Here is a 15,664-nt window from a genome sequence, read left to right as displayed (position 1 = left end):
ATAACATTGGAAGAACCCTTCTAGAACGTGGCTTAGGCAAAGACTTCATGACCAAGAACCCAAAAGCAAATGCAACAAAAACAATGATAAACAGGTGGGACTTAATTAAACTAAAGAGCTTCTGCACAGCAAAAGAAACAATCAGCAGAGTAAACAGACAACCCATAGAGTGGAAGAAAATCTTCATAATCTATACATCTGACAAAGGACTAATATCCGGAATCTACAAGGAACTCAAATTAGCAAGAAAAAAAAAAATCCCATCAAAAAATGGGCTAAGGACATAAATAGACAATTCTCAAAAGAAGATATACAAATGGCCAACAAATATACGAAAAAATGCTCAACATCACTAACGATCAGGGAAATGCAAATCAAAACCACAATGCAATACCACCTTACTCCTGCAAGAATGTCCATAATCAAAAAATCAAAACTAATACATGCAGGCTGGGATGCAATAAAAAGGGAACACTTTTACACTGCTGGTGGGAATGTAAACTAGTACAACCACTATGGAAAACAGTGTGGAGATTCCTTAAGGAACTAAAAGTGGAACTACCATTCGATCCAGCAATCCCACTACTGGGTATCTACCCGGAGGAAAAGAAGTCATTATACGGAAAAGATACTTGCACATGCATGCTTATAGCAGCACAATTCACAATGGCAAAAATATGGAACCAGCCCAAATGCCCATCAATCAATGAGTAGATAAAGAAATTGTGGTATATATATATATATATATATATATATATATATATATATATATATATATATATATAATGGAATACTATTCAGCCATAAAAAGGAATGAAATAATGGCATTCACAGCAACCTGGATGGAATTGGAGATCATTATTCTAAGTAAAGTAACTCAGGAATGGAAAACCAAACATCACATGTGCTCACTCATAAGTGGGAGAGCTAAGCTATGAGGATGCAAAGGCATAAGAATGATACTATAAACTTTGGGGACTTGGGGAAAAGGGTGGGAGTGAGGTGAGAGATAAAAGATTGAAAATTGGGTACAGTGTACACTGCTCGGGTGATGGGTGGGTACACCAAAATCTCACAAATCACCATTAAAGAAGTTACTCATGTAAACAAACACCACCTTTTCCCCAAAAACCTATGGAAATAAAAAAAAAATTTTAAATCTCATGTACCTCATAAATATATACAACTATTATGTACCCACAAAAATTAGAAATAAAGGCAACCATATTAATAATTACATTAAATAATAATAGACTATATATGCCAATCAAAAGGCAGATATTATCAGAAATGCTAAAAAGCCAAGACCCAACTATATGCCCTCTATAACATACATACTTTAATATGACACAGATATGTGTGAAAAGTGTAAAAGTATAATATGTAAGCAGTAAGTATGAGGTCACAGTAGCTACATTAACACCAGCTAAAAGAAACTTTAAGATGAAGAGTATTACCAAAGGTAAAGAGTAACATTCTATAATGATAATTGGATCATTTTCCAGGAAAATATTCTAAACATACATGTGCTTAATAGCAGAACTTTAAAATTCATGAAGTAACAATTGACAGAATTAAAGAGAGAAATAGACAATTCCAAAATCATAGTAGGAGATTTTAGCACCTCTCTTTCATTAATTCATAGAATAGCTGGACAAAAGTCAGGTTAAACATAGAGGATCTGAACAATACTATCAACAAGTTTGACCTAATTGATATTTATAGACTGTGTCACTCAATAACTGCAGAATGAACATTTCTTTCATGTACACATGGTACAGTCACCAAAATTGACTACACGTATGACCATAAAACAGACATCAATGAATCTAAAAAGGTTTGAAATCATACAGAGTATATTTTCCGGCCACAATAGAATTAAATTAGAAACCAATAACACAATAAGAGTCTAGGAAATTCCCAGATATTTGGAACTTAAACAAGACACTTCTGAATAATTCATGAGCCAAAGAAAAATCACAAAGAAAATAATAAAATTAAAAAATGTTTCTAACTAAATGATAATGAAAATAAAGCATGTGAAAATATAGTGCTTAGGAGGAAATTGATAGTTTAAGATGCCTATACCAAAAAAAGAAAGAACTAATATTAATAACCCAAATTCCCACCTCAGGAAGTTAATATACAGAAAAGTAAACCAAAAGTTAGTAGAAGGAAGGAAATATGACAGCAGAAATAAACACAACAAAAAACAGGTAATACAGAAAATTAGCAAAGCCAAAAGCTGGTTCTATGAAAAGATGAACATAATTGATAAAACCCCTAGCTAGACTAAATAAGAAAAAGAGAAAATGCAAATCAATATCAAGAATGAGAAAGAGGTTAGCAAGACAAGTCCTAGATACATTAAACATATAATTTAAAATTTTAAAAAAATTATGAAGAGCTTCATGTTAACAAGTTTAATAACTTACTTGAAATGGACAAATTCTTGAGATAGATATACAACTATCAAATTTGACACAGGATAAACTAGAAAGTTTTCAGAACATATGGGAGGAGAAAGAACCTCCCAAATGGTTTTATGAAGCCAAAATATACTTAATATAAAATTCTGAAAAAGACATTACCAAAAAAAAAGACCAATATTTTTCACAAATATAACTGCAAAAAATTTTAATAAAATATTGATGAATCAATTTAACCATCTTTTTTTTTTAATAACACAATGGCTAAATTTGTTTTATCACTGGGATGCCAGGTTACTTTGGCATTCAAAAATAAAACAATATAATTCACCAGATTAACAGAATAAAGGAGAAAACATATGATTACTTCAATAGAGATAGAAAAAAGGGTTTGAGAACATTGAACAGCTATTATGATTAAAAATAGAAACAAACTGACATGAAACTAGGAAAAAAATCTCTTAATCTGACCAAAGGCATCTATTTTTTTTTAAAAAAAAGAACTAAAATAACAGCATATTTAATAATGAGACATTAAACACTTTCCCATAAGTGTTTGCTAGTACTCCTAGCTATTACAACAAGGCAAGAAAAAGAAATAAAAAACATAAAGACTGGAAAGAGGAAAGTATTGTGTGTATTTCCAGATGACACAATTATTTATGAGAAAATCCTAGATAATCTACAAAACAACTCATAGAGCTAACAAACAAATTTAGCAAGGTCACAGGATATAAAGTTAATATCCAAAAAATCAGTTATATTTTGATATACTAGCAAATGATAGAAAAATGGATTTTAAAAATAATTATTTGACAGTAGCCCCCTCTCCTCAAATATAAAAAAAAATAGGAATAAATCTAACAAAACACATGACACATCTCCTCACTAAAAATTATGAAACATTAGTGCAAAATATTAAAGACATAAAATGGAGAGAGCCATAATCATGGATTGGAAAATTCAATGCTGTTAACGTGTCAATTATCCCCAAATTAATCTGTAGATTCAACACAATCCTAATCCAAATTCCAGCAGGGCTTTCTTAAGTAGAAATTGAAAAGTTGATTTTTAAATGTATATGGAAATGCAAGTGACCTTAGAATTGCCAAAGCAATTTTTAAAAAGAAAAACAAAGCTGGAGAAAGTACAGTACCTGATTTCAAGGCAGTATAAAGCTTTAGTACTTGAGTGGGTATGAATGAAGACATATCAATCAAGGGAACAAAAAAGAGTCCAGAAATATTATATCCATAGTCAAAATATTTTTCAACAACAATGTCAATGCAATTCAATGAAGAGAGAAAATGAATGTTGATTGTTACCTCATTCTGTATGCAAAAATTCACCCCAAATGGGTCATAGATTAAATATGAAAGATTAAAGCTATAAAACTTTTAGAGTAAGGTGAAGGAAGAAATCTTTATGACTTTGGGGTTGTCAAAATTTTTTAGACAAATCACAGAAATCAATAAACATATAAGAAAAAATGATTAGATTAGAATCATTGAAATGAAAGACTTCTGCTCTTTAACGGACACTTTTAAGAAAGTAAAAATACAAGCCACAGACTAAGAGGAAATATCCTACAGAGCTTACATCTGACAAAGGACTTGTATCCAGATTATATAAAGTGCTATTACAATTCAATAAAGAAAAGACTTCCCCACAAAAAAAAATGAAAAATGGAAAGAATATTTGAACAGACTCTTAACAAAAGAATATACAAATGGCCAATAAGCACAGGAAGAGATGCTCAAGATATTAGTTATCAGAGAAATGCAAATTAAAACCATAATGATACACCACTAGAAACATACTAAAGTGGCTAAAACTAAAACAACCAACCAAACAAACGAAAAACCCAAGTGTTGATGAGGATGTGGGGCAATTAGCATTTTCATACATTACTGGTAGGAATGTAAAATAGTACAACCTCTTTGAAAAACTGTTTGGCAGTTTTTTAAAAATATATACCTATTATATAACTCGGCATTTTTGTCCCTAAGTATTTATGCAAGAAAAAACGTTAGTAGAAGCTTTTTTTTTTTTTTTTTTTTTTTTTTTTTTTTTCTGAGACAGTCTTGCTTTGCCGCCCAGGCTGATCTCGGCTCACTGCAACCTCCATCTCCAAGGTCCAAGCGATTCTCCTGCCTCAGCCTCCCAATTAGCTGGGACTACAGGCACATGACACCACGCTGGGCTAATTTTTTGTATTTTTAGTAGAAACGGGGTTTTGCCATGTTGCCCAGGCTGGTCTCAAACTCCTGAGCTCAGGGCAATCTGCCCGCCTTAGCCTCTGAAAATGCTGAGATTATAGGTGTGAGCCACCACACCCAGCCAGAAGCTTTATTCGTATTAGTAATACCTCAAAATTTGAAACAACCCAAATGTCCTTCAACAAGTCAGTAGATGGACAAATGTCATATATTTGTATAATAGAATACTATTCAGCAATACAAAGGAATGAATTATTGCTACATCCAACAAAATTAATATTTCAGAAAACAATCATGTTGAATGAAAGAAGCTGGCCAAGAAGAGTGCATACTGCATGATTTCATTTATTTGAAACACTAAAAAATACAAACTAATCTAGAGGGAGAGAAAGTAGATCATTGGTTGCCTGGGGCATACAGAGGCAGGGCTGGATTACAAAGCATCATGAACAAACTTTTGATGTTCTTTGCTGGCTGGAAAAAAGCAGGTGATGGAAATGGTACGTATCTTACTTGTGGTAGTGTTTTCATTTGTGCATTTAACCGTCAAAACTCATAAAATTATATAATTTTAATAAACTCAGTTGCTCATGTGCATATTGTGCCTCAATACAGTTGGTTAGAAAAAAACAGGATACTTGCTACATAATATTTATCCTTTGTATGTATAAAAATTTATTCAGTCAAGATTCTATTATTATTTAGAGAAATACTTTTAGTGTAAATAAATGATGGCAATTATGCAAATTCAAATAAAAAAGCCCAAACGTTATTGAATATAATCCAGGGATGCACAGAAAGAAGAGTTAGACAACTGAGAGACAAATATACCTACTGGGGAAACAAATGGGGTGAGGAAACAATGTTTTAGCCACGATGGTGACTGCTCACATAAATAGCAAAGCTCCCCTTTTCCCCTGCAGTAATGAAGAAGATTTTGACAAGTATTTTACTCTGCCATTTGTATGCCTCAGGTGTAGAATAGCTTAGATAGGTTATTTGTTTTGTGGTTCATATAGGTAGAGTGGCAAATATATACTTGACAGTAGTCCATGAAACACACTGCCTTGGGGAGAATTTATGAAAGATATCAGGGATTGTAGTACTGAGCAAATCCTATTGTGAGGCAGAAAGCTAACATCGTACTTTCTAAAAACTGAGACTTAACAAACCTCATTAGCTCTGTCCCTGACGCCACCTAAACTTCTTGTTAAAGGTGCTCCACTATTTGAGATGAATTGGGTGGCAAGATATCTTCCTCCTGAGCACTTTGGAAAAGGAGAACTATAAATCCAAACATTACTGTTCGTTGTTGGCTGGAAAAAAGCAGGTCTATTTGCTCTTTCCTGACACTGGTGGAAGACTTGGTTACCTATAAATTATTCAGTTACATCACAGAGGAACAAATGGACAGAAGAAGAACATCAAGGCTGTGAATCAATGCTCCAAAAGTTAATTTCTAATGACAAAGTTTGGCACCAATGAGAGTCTTGAATTATCCTGGCCCTTTTCCCCTCTATTTCTCCTTCTTTTTGTCCCTGGATAGACCCCTGATACTTTTTAAACCCTCCTCCATTGTTTTCTTTTAAAATAATAAAATATTTCAAAATATAGCCCACTCAGTTTCTAATTTCAATGAACTTTTAATAGCACTCAATATATATGGATAAATATGCATCATTTGAGAATGTCTACTCATCCTTCTTGCAATCCTACATTGACAACGGAAAGTTATCTGGATGAAGAAAGAAAAATTTCTGATCTACTTTTTTTTTTATTTGCTCCATGTAGAGATGTTTTCTATGGTCATGGCAGTGAAAATATTCAAGAAAGGCCCACCTATTATTGTATGATCAAATGAAATTTCCAATTTCTAAATGTTTATATTTTGAGTAACCAAAAGTTGCCTAAATGTGGACAATATTTCTTTAAGTGCTTTACTTCAAGTGTTGTTTTGGAATAATCAGTTGTTTAACTTTTAAAATTAAAGAGGAACAATTCTCTTAAGGGATGATAACCATCCTAGTGTGCTGAATTTCCACTCCACTATTTGCTATTATAACGGTGTTAGTATTTAGTTTTCAAATTCGTGTTGGAGATATTGAATAGCAATCAAATGCTTGAAGGTCTTATAGAGCTTTAGAACTTGATTAAAATAGAGAATTTATATTTTTTGTTTCCACTTAGATACAGAAGCATGAGTTTTAAAAGTAAAGTCTAATAGTGTTAGCAAAATCCTTTTGATTTCCCTGCTGATATTATCAGTCTACCCTTGCAGAATGTCAACTGCTAAACATATTCCAACCCTGGACTGGCACAGTACTAAGAAATTGACTTTACCATCTGGCTTTCTAGCATTTTTATCAGGTCTTTTTAATTAGGTTCAAATCGGTGATCTCCACCTTTCCCTGCTTCCACGTTTTTCAGTGCCATTAAGGCTGAACTCATTTCCAGTGCACTGCCGTGTGCTCAAGTGGAACTTAAATTGAATAGTATTTTCCCCCAGGTTTTCACACCTTACATATGCTAGCAAAAGTCATGTCATGCTTGCCCAGTAGTGCATATAATTCAATTTTTGTTTTATTAAGATATGAAGATGACCATTACATTAAAAAACCAGGCAGCCTTAAGAGACCTAAATGAAAAATGGGACCATAGTTAGAGAAATTAAATATCTCTGCAAGGTAAGGAAAAAGGGAGAGCACTGCAATTTTGCTCTTGAACTTAAACCACTAAAACAATGTGTATAATAGAAATTAAAAAATAAAACATTTTCAAGTTAAACCTAGTGATGCCGTCTTTAACAAAAATATTTCCACAGGGTTTGGAAGAGAAAAAAAAACTGGTCAAATTTGGTTATGTCAAATATCTCCTGCTAATTTTAAATGATCCCAATACAATAAAAATCTGACTTCATCAACAGAAAGCTGGTTGGGCAATGGTTGGGCAATGGAAGTTCATTTTTTATTCTGTCAGTGACAGCAGAGCTAACTAGAGGTTGCATTAGAGGTAGTTTGAAATCTTTGTTTTCTTGAAGAGGAAGAGTAGAGCAGTCATTCCAATATAATAAGCTTACTACCTTTATAATATTCACCTCATTATGGCCCTTATTCAAATAAAATTGATTTCCAAGAAAGAAAAGAGTGCTTTTCAAGGGTGGAGGAAGAAAGGAAATTTCTGAAAACTCTGTTATATTTCTAAAAAGCATACAAAGCATTAAGGGCCCTTATGCACTCTTTGTTCAATCAAATGCATCTTTTTTTCCTATGGCTATATTGAGATTTGCGCTATAAACTCAAACAGGACCAAAAAGACTGACTCTTCCTAATTCATTAAGACAGTCCTGGGAAGAGTGAGTTACAGATCTCTGAGTTCCTGCCACATCAACATGTCATACAGGCAGCCCGGTGCAAATCGAGCAGACCAGGTCTTTCATTTCCATATAATGTGGAATGCATAAATAGATTAAATTGTAATGTTAAATTCAAAATGACAATTCTGGATTCCAAAAGTAGAACGCTGAATGGGTTTGTACCTGTGGTGATTTTCTACAGTACACTGAGGTTTGGACTGAAAAGCAATCTGACCAACAAAGCTACAACACAGGAATTCTATGCACTTTTTTTTCTGAGTGGTTCTAATTAGTGCCTAGGTTTCTTCCACATGAACCTTCAAGGTTGAATTTCCCATTCTTCCTTTGAATAGCCTACCCACTCCTACCCACTCCGTAGCACAAAAGATACTTACTGATTTGAGAACCTGTGTGTGCAGCACCTGTTCACATTGACTTCAGAAGTTTGGGGATGGGGGCATCCACACTCAGGTTAAAATAGTACAAAGGGGGAATCCTATAGCCCAAGAAAATAATTTTTCACTGAGTTTTGCTCACCAGAGTGTAACTGCCCACAATTTCTGGATATTCTGCTCTCTGAGCACTTTATGAATAAATGTATGTTGCAGAAGCTGCAAACTTTCATTTTCATTTTTTTTTCTAGGTGGGGGATGGGGTGTCATTTGGAGGCTGGCTTCAACCTTCATTACACTAACCAATAGCTACAGTCTTTGCTAGCAGTTTAAGTGACCCTGAAATAATTTATATATTTTTAGAATCCTCTTCTAAGGCAGTCAAGCCAACTATGGATTATTAAATTCATTGAGTCCTTTTTACACATTTTCTTACTGCAGATGTGCTAAACCATTCAACAAAAATGTAGGATACTGCAGAACAAGTAGAGACCTGTAGAGCTGTAATAATTACAGGATAATGTAGAACTCAAATAATTCTTTTGAATGTTGAGGTTTAATATCATCTGTTCTTTCCCTCCACATTCCCAGTGGAACAAATGACTCAATTTCTCCAGGCACAAATCTTTCATAACCTCTTCCTAACTTTCTGAGTTCTTCTCCTAGCAGGATTCTATGCAGGAGCACGTGTCTCCCTCTCCACTGAAAGAGTCCATCACATTTGAACTCACCAGGCCTTATTCATCCATCTCTATCCTCCAGCACTGTTTTTAAGAATCACTCTTAGCCAGAGCAATAACTTAACAATCAAAGTAACAGATTTTGACAAACCTTTCCCTTCATGAGTAACAAGTTTGAATTCCCTTAAGATTGATTTCTTAGGATGAACTTAGTAGCACAACGAGTTCAAAGAGGAAAATCTTCCAAAGGGACCATAGTATTTCCGAGCCTCTAGAGATCTATATCACCTGCCTAACAGCAAAGCCTCTGCACAGCATTTTTAGGGCTGGTAAACTATCAAAGGTCTTAATCTTTTCTTTCAGACACTATATATGACAAGATAGCCTTAATGAGAAAGGCAAACACTTTTCCATGAGTTTGCTGTTTGTCTCACTTGGCGAGTAGACAATTACAAGGCTTTTTGTTTCCCAGACCGGCTATGGCTTAATAATATTTCAGTAGAAGTTTCTGAGTGAACAAGTCACCTTGTGATTTGCAGTCATGCTAGCCATAAATCTTGGTCATAGGTCAGGAATAGACTTAAAAATTTGTCAGTAACTCATGTTATGCTATGATATCTCATTTGGCTATAATATGATAAAGTGTGACAGCTACAACCTGTGACTAATCACAGCCTCATACTGAAGCCTTCCTATGTGGAAAGCAAGATTTTAGAGAGTTGAGTCTACCATATGAAAAGAAGCTGCTTTACCCATCAAGCAAAGTTTAGTTGCACATTCAGCTTCTGCTTTTTGAAGGAGGACAGAAGTTAGAGAAATGGCTCTGTGGTATTTGAGCTTTTTCTAGTTTCAGATTTCAAATGATTGATCATTGTAGCATTTCTGGATCAATATTCACATTTCCATTTTTCGGGCAGTAGAAAACTGAGGTAAAGATACTTTTCAGTGTTCCCGTGGAAAATGCATGGAAGAGGTAAAATGAAGATGGATAGATAAATTGCTTGATTGATAGTTCAGATATAATTCTGACTAGATTATCCACATCTTGATCATTGGATGTAACAGACAGAAAGAATAGTTCTCATGTCAGAAATATGAGGTATGTAAGAATTTGACATCTAGCCTATCTTTATTGGCTTTCCTCTTTTCAAAGCCTAATGGCTTGCTTCCTGCTATAGAGTCTGCCAAAATGCATAAAAATATTTCAAATTTCCAGAGGAGCTTCACATCCATTGATCACGGTTTATATATTGATTTGTGGCTAAGAGAAGACCATACTTTCCACTTTTCTCTGTTGTAATGAAAATGGAATGTATACTAATTTGAACTGAAAGTAGATATGTAATGGCTGAGGGTTGTTTCGGGTTTTTTTTGTTTGTTTGTTTGTTTCCATTTAGGTCTCAGAATGTTGGTTACATTAAATCATGCTATTTGTTAATGATTACAATAATAGTTCAAGCCAATCTTGATATTCCCTGAAGTCATCCTAAAATTAAAAGGTATGCTTGAGGATCTTTGGCACATGACTGTTAATTGTAGAAGTGTGAATCTGGATCTCCACCTGACAGGAAAGATAAATATTTTCAAGCTTTTAAAATTACATACACACACCCACACACATTATATACATCACTCATCTGTTGCCTTGATAAGAATGTTTATCAGGCTCAACCCAAGGTGAAACAAATTTATATAGCTTCTGCTCCATAGAAATATTTAATCTAAAACAGAATGATACAAATATTAAGGTATTAGGGACTTATAGAAAAATAGAAAGAAAAAATAAGTCGGAAAGTGAAATACATGAAACTTAGGTTGTGATGAATTCCTGGGAGAGCTGAAATTTGCAGAATTTTTTGACCAATAGTAGGGTAACAGCTTGGGGCTGGAGCAATATTTTAGACATTCGGTTTTTTTAAAAAGTTTAAAAGTCAAAAGAGAGACTTTAGAAGGTAGAGACAGATGACTGGCAGAAATGGACATTTAATAAAGGTGGCCTATTAAAAGGGTAGGGAGCACTCAAGAGGGTAAGAAGACAAACTAAATGAAGATAAAAGGTAGCTTAAGAAGGCACTTGGTCAACCTCTTTATCTCTGGACAAGATAAAACCTAAGCTACCCCTTAAAATTTGGCAAAAACCCTAGTTCTTAAAGTTTTCTAAACTTTTTTTTTCTTTTAGCAGGTAATTTCAATCGTCTCACAGGTTTCGATTTTTCCTGATACGGTTTTTATCAACTGAAATTCTCTTACTATTATCATCTGACTTATTTTTTAAAGGAAGAATGGAAATCAACAAATTTTCAAGGCTAATCCTCTAAATTCCTAGTTTTGAGAAAAGCTACACTTCCAACTCTTAAAATATGAACTATAAATCCGAATTTTATTTGGTTTCAATTAACATGGAAGTCTTCTTTAGACCAAAAATAGAGTGTTCAGATATTACATCCTCCTTTCTTGTTTATCATTGCCCTGCTAATCTTACTCTTCATTTTCTAAGATAATGTTATTTGCATAAATTGTTTTCTTTTTATTTGGATGTGACCAAAATTACTACTGTGAGATTCAAAATCCTTCTTCATTTTACCCATCTGAAATGTAATCTTGATATAGCTGTTGGCATCATGTAAATCTTGAAAGATGCTGTTTCTTTTTTGTAGCCCTGCTTTTACTTTTGTCATCCAAATGAAGAATATATTGGCCTTCAGAGTTCCGCTCAAATTGTTTCACCTCAAATATTTGTTGAGCACCTGTTATGTGCTGGGTACTGTAGTAGGCCTTAGAGATATGAGAACTCTCATCCGAGCCACTGTCATCTTTCATCTAGACAACCGCAACAGCCTTCTCCGTGGTTTCTCTGCCTTCAGAATGGCTTTCCTCCAACCTTGTCTCCATTCTGCAATCAAAGTGAGCTATCCAAAGCAAAACTTTAATTGTGCCACTCTACTTTTTTCAAATGGCTTCATTTTGGAGGGTCCAAAATGAAGTCTCAATACCTTACCTTGGTTTCCATAAGTCCTGCACAATTTCCATTCTCATCCTGCACCATTTTTTACTTAGGCTTCAGACATACTAAATTATTTATTTATTTATTTATTTATTTATTGAGACGGAGTCTAGCTCTGTCGCCAGGCTGGAGTGCAGTGGTGCGATCTCGGCTCACTGCAACCTCAGCCTCCCAGGTTCAAGTGATTCTCTTGCCTCAGCCTCCAGGGTAGCTGGGACTACAGGCTTGCCACCATGCCCAGCTAATTTTTGTATTTTTCATAGAGATGGGGTTTCCCCATGTTGCCCAGGATGGTCTTGATCTCTTGACTTCATGATCTGCCTGCCTCGGCCTCCCAAAGTGCTGAGATTACAGGCATGAGCCACCGTGCCCAGCCCAGACATACTAAATTATTTTACTTCCTCAAAATCTCCACGTGGTGTAACTCACTTGAGATATGCTTGTTCCTTGGTTACTCAATTCTCCTTCATTAGCCTAACTCCTAGTCATCTTCAAGTCTCAGCATAAAGATGACTTTAGAGTAGCAGCTCTCCAGGGTTCACAATGTGGGTTGTGTAACGTCCTGTTGAGTTTCCCTGCTTTATGCCTCCAAAAGACTCTAATATACCCCAGTCGTAGTGTAATAGTCTACAGGCTGCCATAACAAAATGCTACAGACTGAGTGGCTTAACCAACAGAAAATTACACTGTAAGTTCTGACATAGTAAGAACTTAATAAGTACTTTTGAATGAATAAAGAAGAATAAGACATAGTCCCTGCCCTCAAAAATCAACAAATCTAGCTTACTAATTAGACATAAGTCAAACTGGTTAGAATATAGCATAGCATCATTGGAAAGAATAATTCATTTATTAATTCTGATCTAGATGGGGTAAAAGTGGAGTGGGGATCAGAGTCAAGACAGGTTTCCCAAAGGAGGTGATACTTGAACTAGACCATAAGAGAAGAAGACATGTCTATTGCTTTCACTATCATTATAAATTGGGGTTGTTTCAAAAAAATCTGTGATGGCATTTAAATTGTGTATTTCCAATGACACCCTTGTATTGTGTAGTATAGGCTGCTTATTTATGCTTACAAACCCAAACTATACAGCAGAGTAGCCACTAGCCAATTTGGCTATTTAAATGTAAATTAATAGTAGTTAAATAAAAATAAGCATTCAGTTAGTCTAGCAACATTTCAAGTGCCTAACAGCCACATGTGACTACCATACTGGACAGTACAAATTATAATATGAAAAATTTCTGTCACTGCAGAAAGTATGTTATAAACAATGCAGTCATTTTACTATTTATTAACCTTGTATTGAGCATCTAGTATTCGCTTGATACTGTGTTAGATGGTAGTGTGTGCAAAGGTAAATGTGACAAAGTTCCTGGCTTCACAAAGCTCACGCTAGCGAACTGGCCTTGCCCTATTTCTGTAAATTGGCTCAAGATGAATTACATTTCTTTACTTTTGTAAACTTCAAAATTACTATCTTTAGGAGTTTGTTACTTATAGCTTATTGAATTAGAAGTTTTTCAGATGCTCAGGAATCGGAAGCATAGCTGTGAATGGAAGTTTGACTAAACCTACTCTTTATTAAGTACTCATTATGTGACCACCCTTTGCTGAGTACTGTGAAAAATACAAAAGAAATGTAAGACAAATTATCTTTTCTCTATGAGTTTATAAGTTAAATGAAATTTTGAATGTAAAACTGATTCATAAACCATGAACATATTTCTACTATTAAAGTATAATGGGAAAGACTGGATTCAGATAAATTTAGTGAGTAGGTAACAATAAAACAGTATATAATCAAGTGCTAGAGTACATACTAAAACTTATAAATCCTATGGAAATTCAGAGTTGAGAAAGAATAACATGAAGTAAAATGGTTAAGGAAGACTTTGGAAAGAAAGTGATGTTAGTCATGAATTATTGTGTTACATGTGACAGAAAACCAACACAAACTGACTTCAGTTACTTATGTAACTGGAAAGCTCAGTTGTGGACTTTAGACACAGATGCATTCAGGGAATCAAATAAAGTCATCACCTTTTTCTCTTCTCTCCATCTGTCAGCTCCACTTTCCTCCGTAATGGCTCTAAGGAAGGTTCTCTCCTCTTGGTAGCAAGATGGCTACCAGAAACTCTAGGCTTATATCCCATTCTCTCAGCAACCCCAGTGAGAGGAAAGCACCTATGCCTAATTTGTTCTGCTTGGGTCATGTTATTATCTGTGAACCAGTCACTGTGACCAAGAGAAGGCAATGCTCAGTTGGTCAGGCCTAGGTCACAAACTCATCACAGGAGGTGGGGAAGGAAGTTCTTAGAATTGGGCAGGTGTAATCCCATAAAGAAATTCCTGGAAATGTATTAAAATTAAAAACAGGCTGGGCATGGTGGCTCACGCCTGTAATCCCAGCACTTTGGGAGACCAAGGCAGGCGGATCCCTTGAGGTCAGCAGTTCGAGACCAGCCTGGCCAACATGTTGAAACCCATCTCTACTAAAAATACGAAAATTAGCTGGGCGTGGTGGTGCATGCCTATAACCCCAGCTACTTGGGAGGCTGAGGCAGAAGAATCACTTGAACCTGGGAACTGGAGGTTGTAGTGAGCCAAGATTGTGCACTCCAGCCTGGGCAACACAGTGGGATCCTACCTCAAAAAAATAAATAAATAATAAAATTAAATTAAAAAACAAGGACATACAAGAAAAACTGCAAAAGTCTAATTCAAACAAGGCTTTGAGGGAAATATCAAATTTGCTTCTTTCTCTGGTGGAGAGGTGAGCTGGGTCTTCAAAGAAAGGGAAAGAGAATAAATAAAGACACAGAGACAGGAATGAGTGTGCCATCGGCAGAGAATGAATTCTGTTTCATTACTTAAGAATTTATTAGATAGACCATCCATCTGGCTTTGATTTACCATCCTAACCTCACCCTGGGGCAAAATATTTTGCAGTCATTTAATACAAAACAAAACAAAAGCAGGACAATAAGAAAACCAATTGGTGAAATTCATATCTGCCCCCCTTTGTCTAACCGACTGCTTTTATTTTCGATCTTTCTATTTCCTGATTTGTATGTGCTCTCTGGACTTCATATAACCAATTAGTGTGAATGTTTCTTACCAATACGGCCACTCATCTTCTGTCTTCCTAGATCTCAAAGCAAGATTAATTCCTAAATGTAAGTCCTTCTTACCATTTGGGACCAGCCAAAGCCCATAGCTCTAAAACATGACTCATGTCATCGCAGATTAACCACAGCATATTGGGAAAATTGTCAGAGCTGCCAATTTTTCTCAGGCACTTCAAAAGCCCAGTTCTGTTAATGACATTGAACACTTTAGTGAGGAATATGAATACCACATACATATCTCTTTGCTTTGATATTTGTTACATTTGGCATCTTACTCAGGGAAGGGAAATTAGAGTGGTCTGTTCCAAGCCTAGAAGATAAGGGGATGCATTGTCTGTAGAAAATTTACAAACAATAATAAAACAAACTAAAAATAAATCTGCTTTTTATTATCACCATGCACCTGCATTGGAAACTAAGTCAAGGATAAAATACTCCTCTGGAGGGGGGTGG

General features: G+C 35.1%; 1 pseudogene; it reads right to left on the bottom strand.

The window, feature by feature from the left end:
• LOC100976178 (nck-associated protein 1-like) overlaps nt 1-15,664 on the bottom strand; it is a 47,421-nt pseudogene that overhangs the window by 15,890 nt on the left and 15,867 nt on the right.

The sequence above is a fragment of the Pan paniscus genome, chromosome X (genome assembly GCF_029289425.2).
Source record: "Pan paniscus chromosome X, NHGRI_mPanPan1-v2.0_pri, whole genome shotgun sequence".
NCBI lineage: Eukaryota > Metazoa > Chordata > Mammalia > Primates > Hominidae > Pan > Pan paniscus.
Note: the sequence above shows the minus strand (reverse complement) of the source record. Positions and strands in the feature narration are given on the sequence as shown.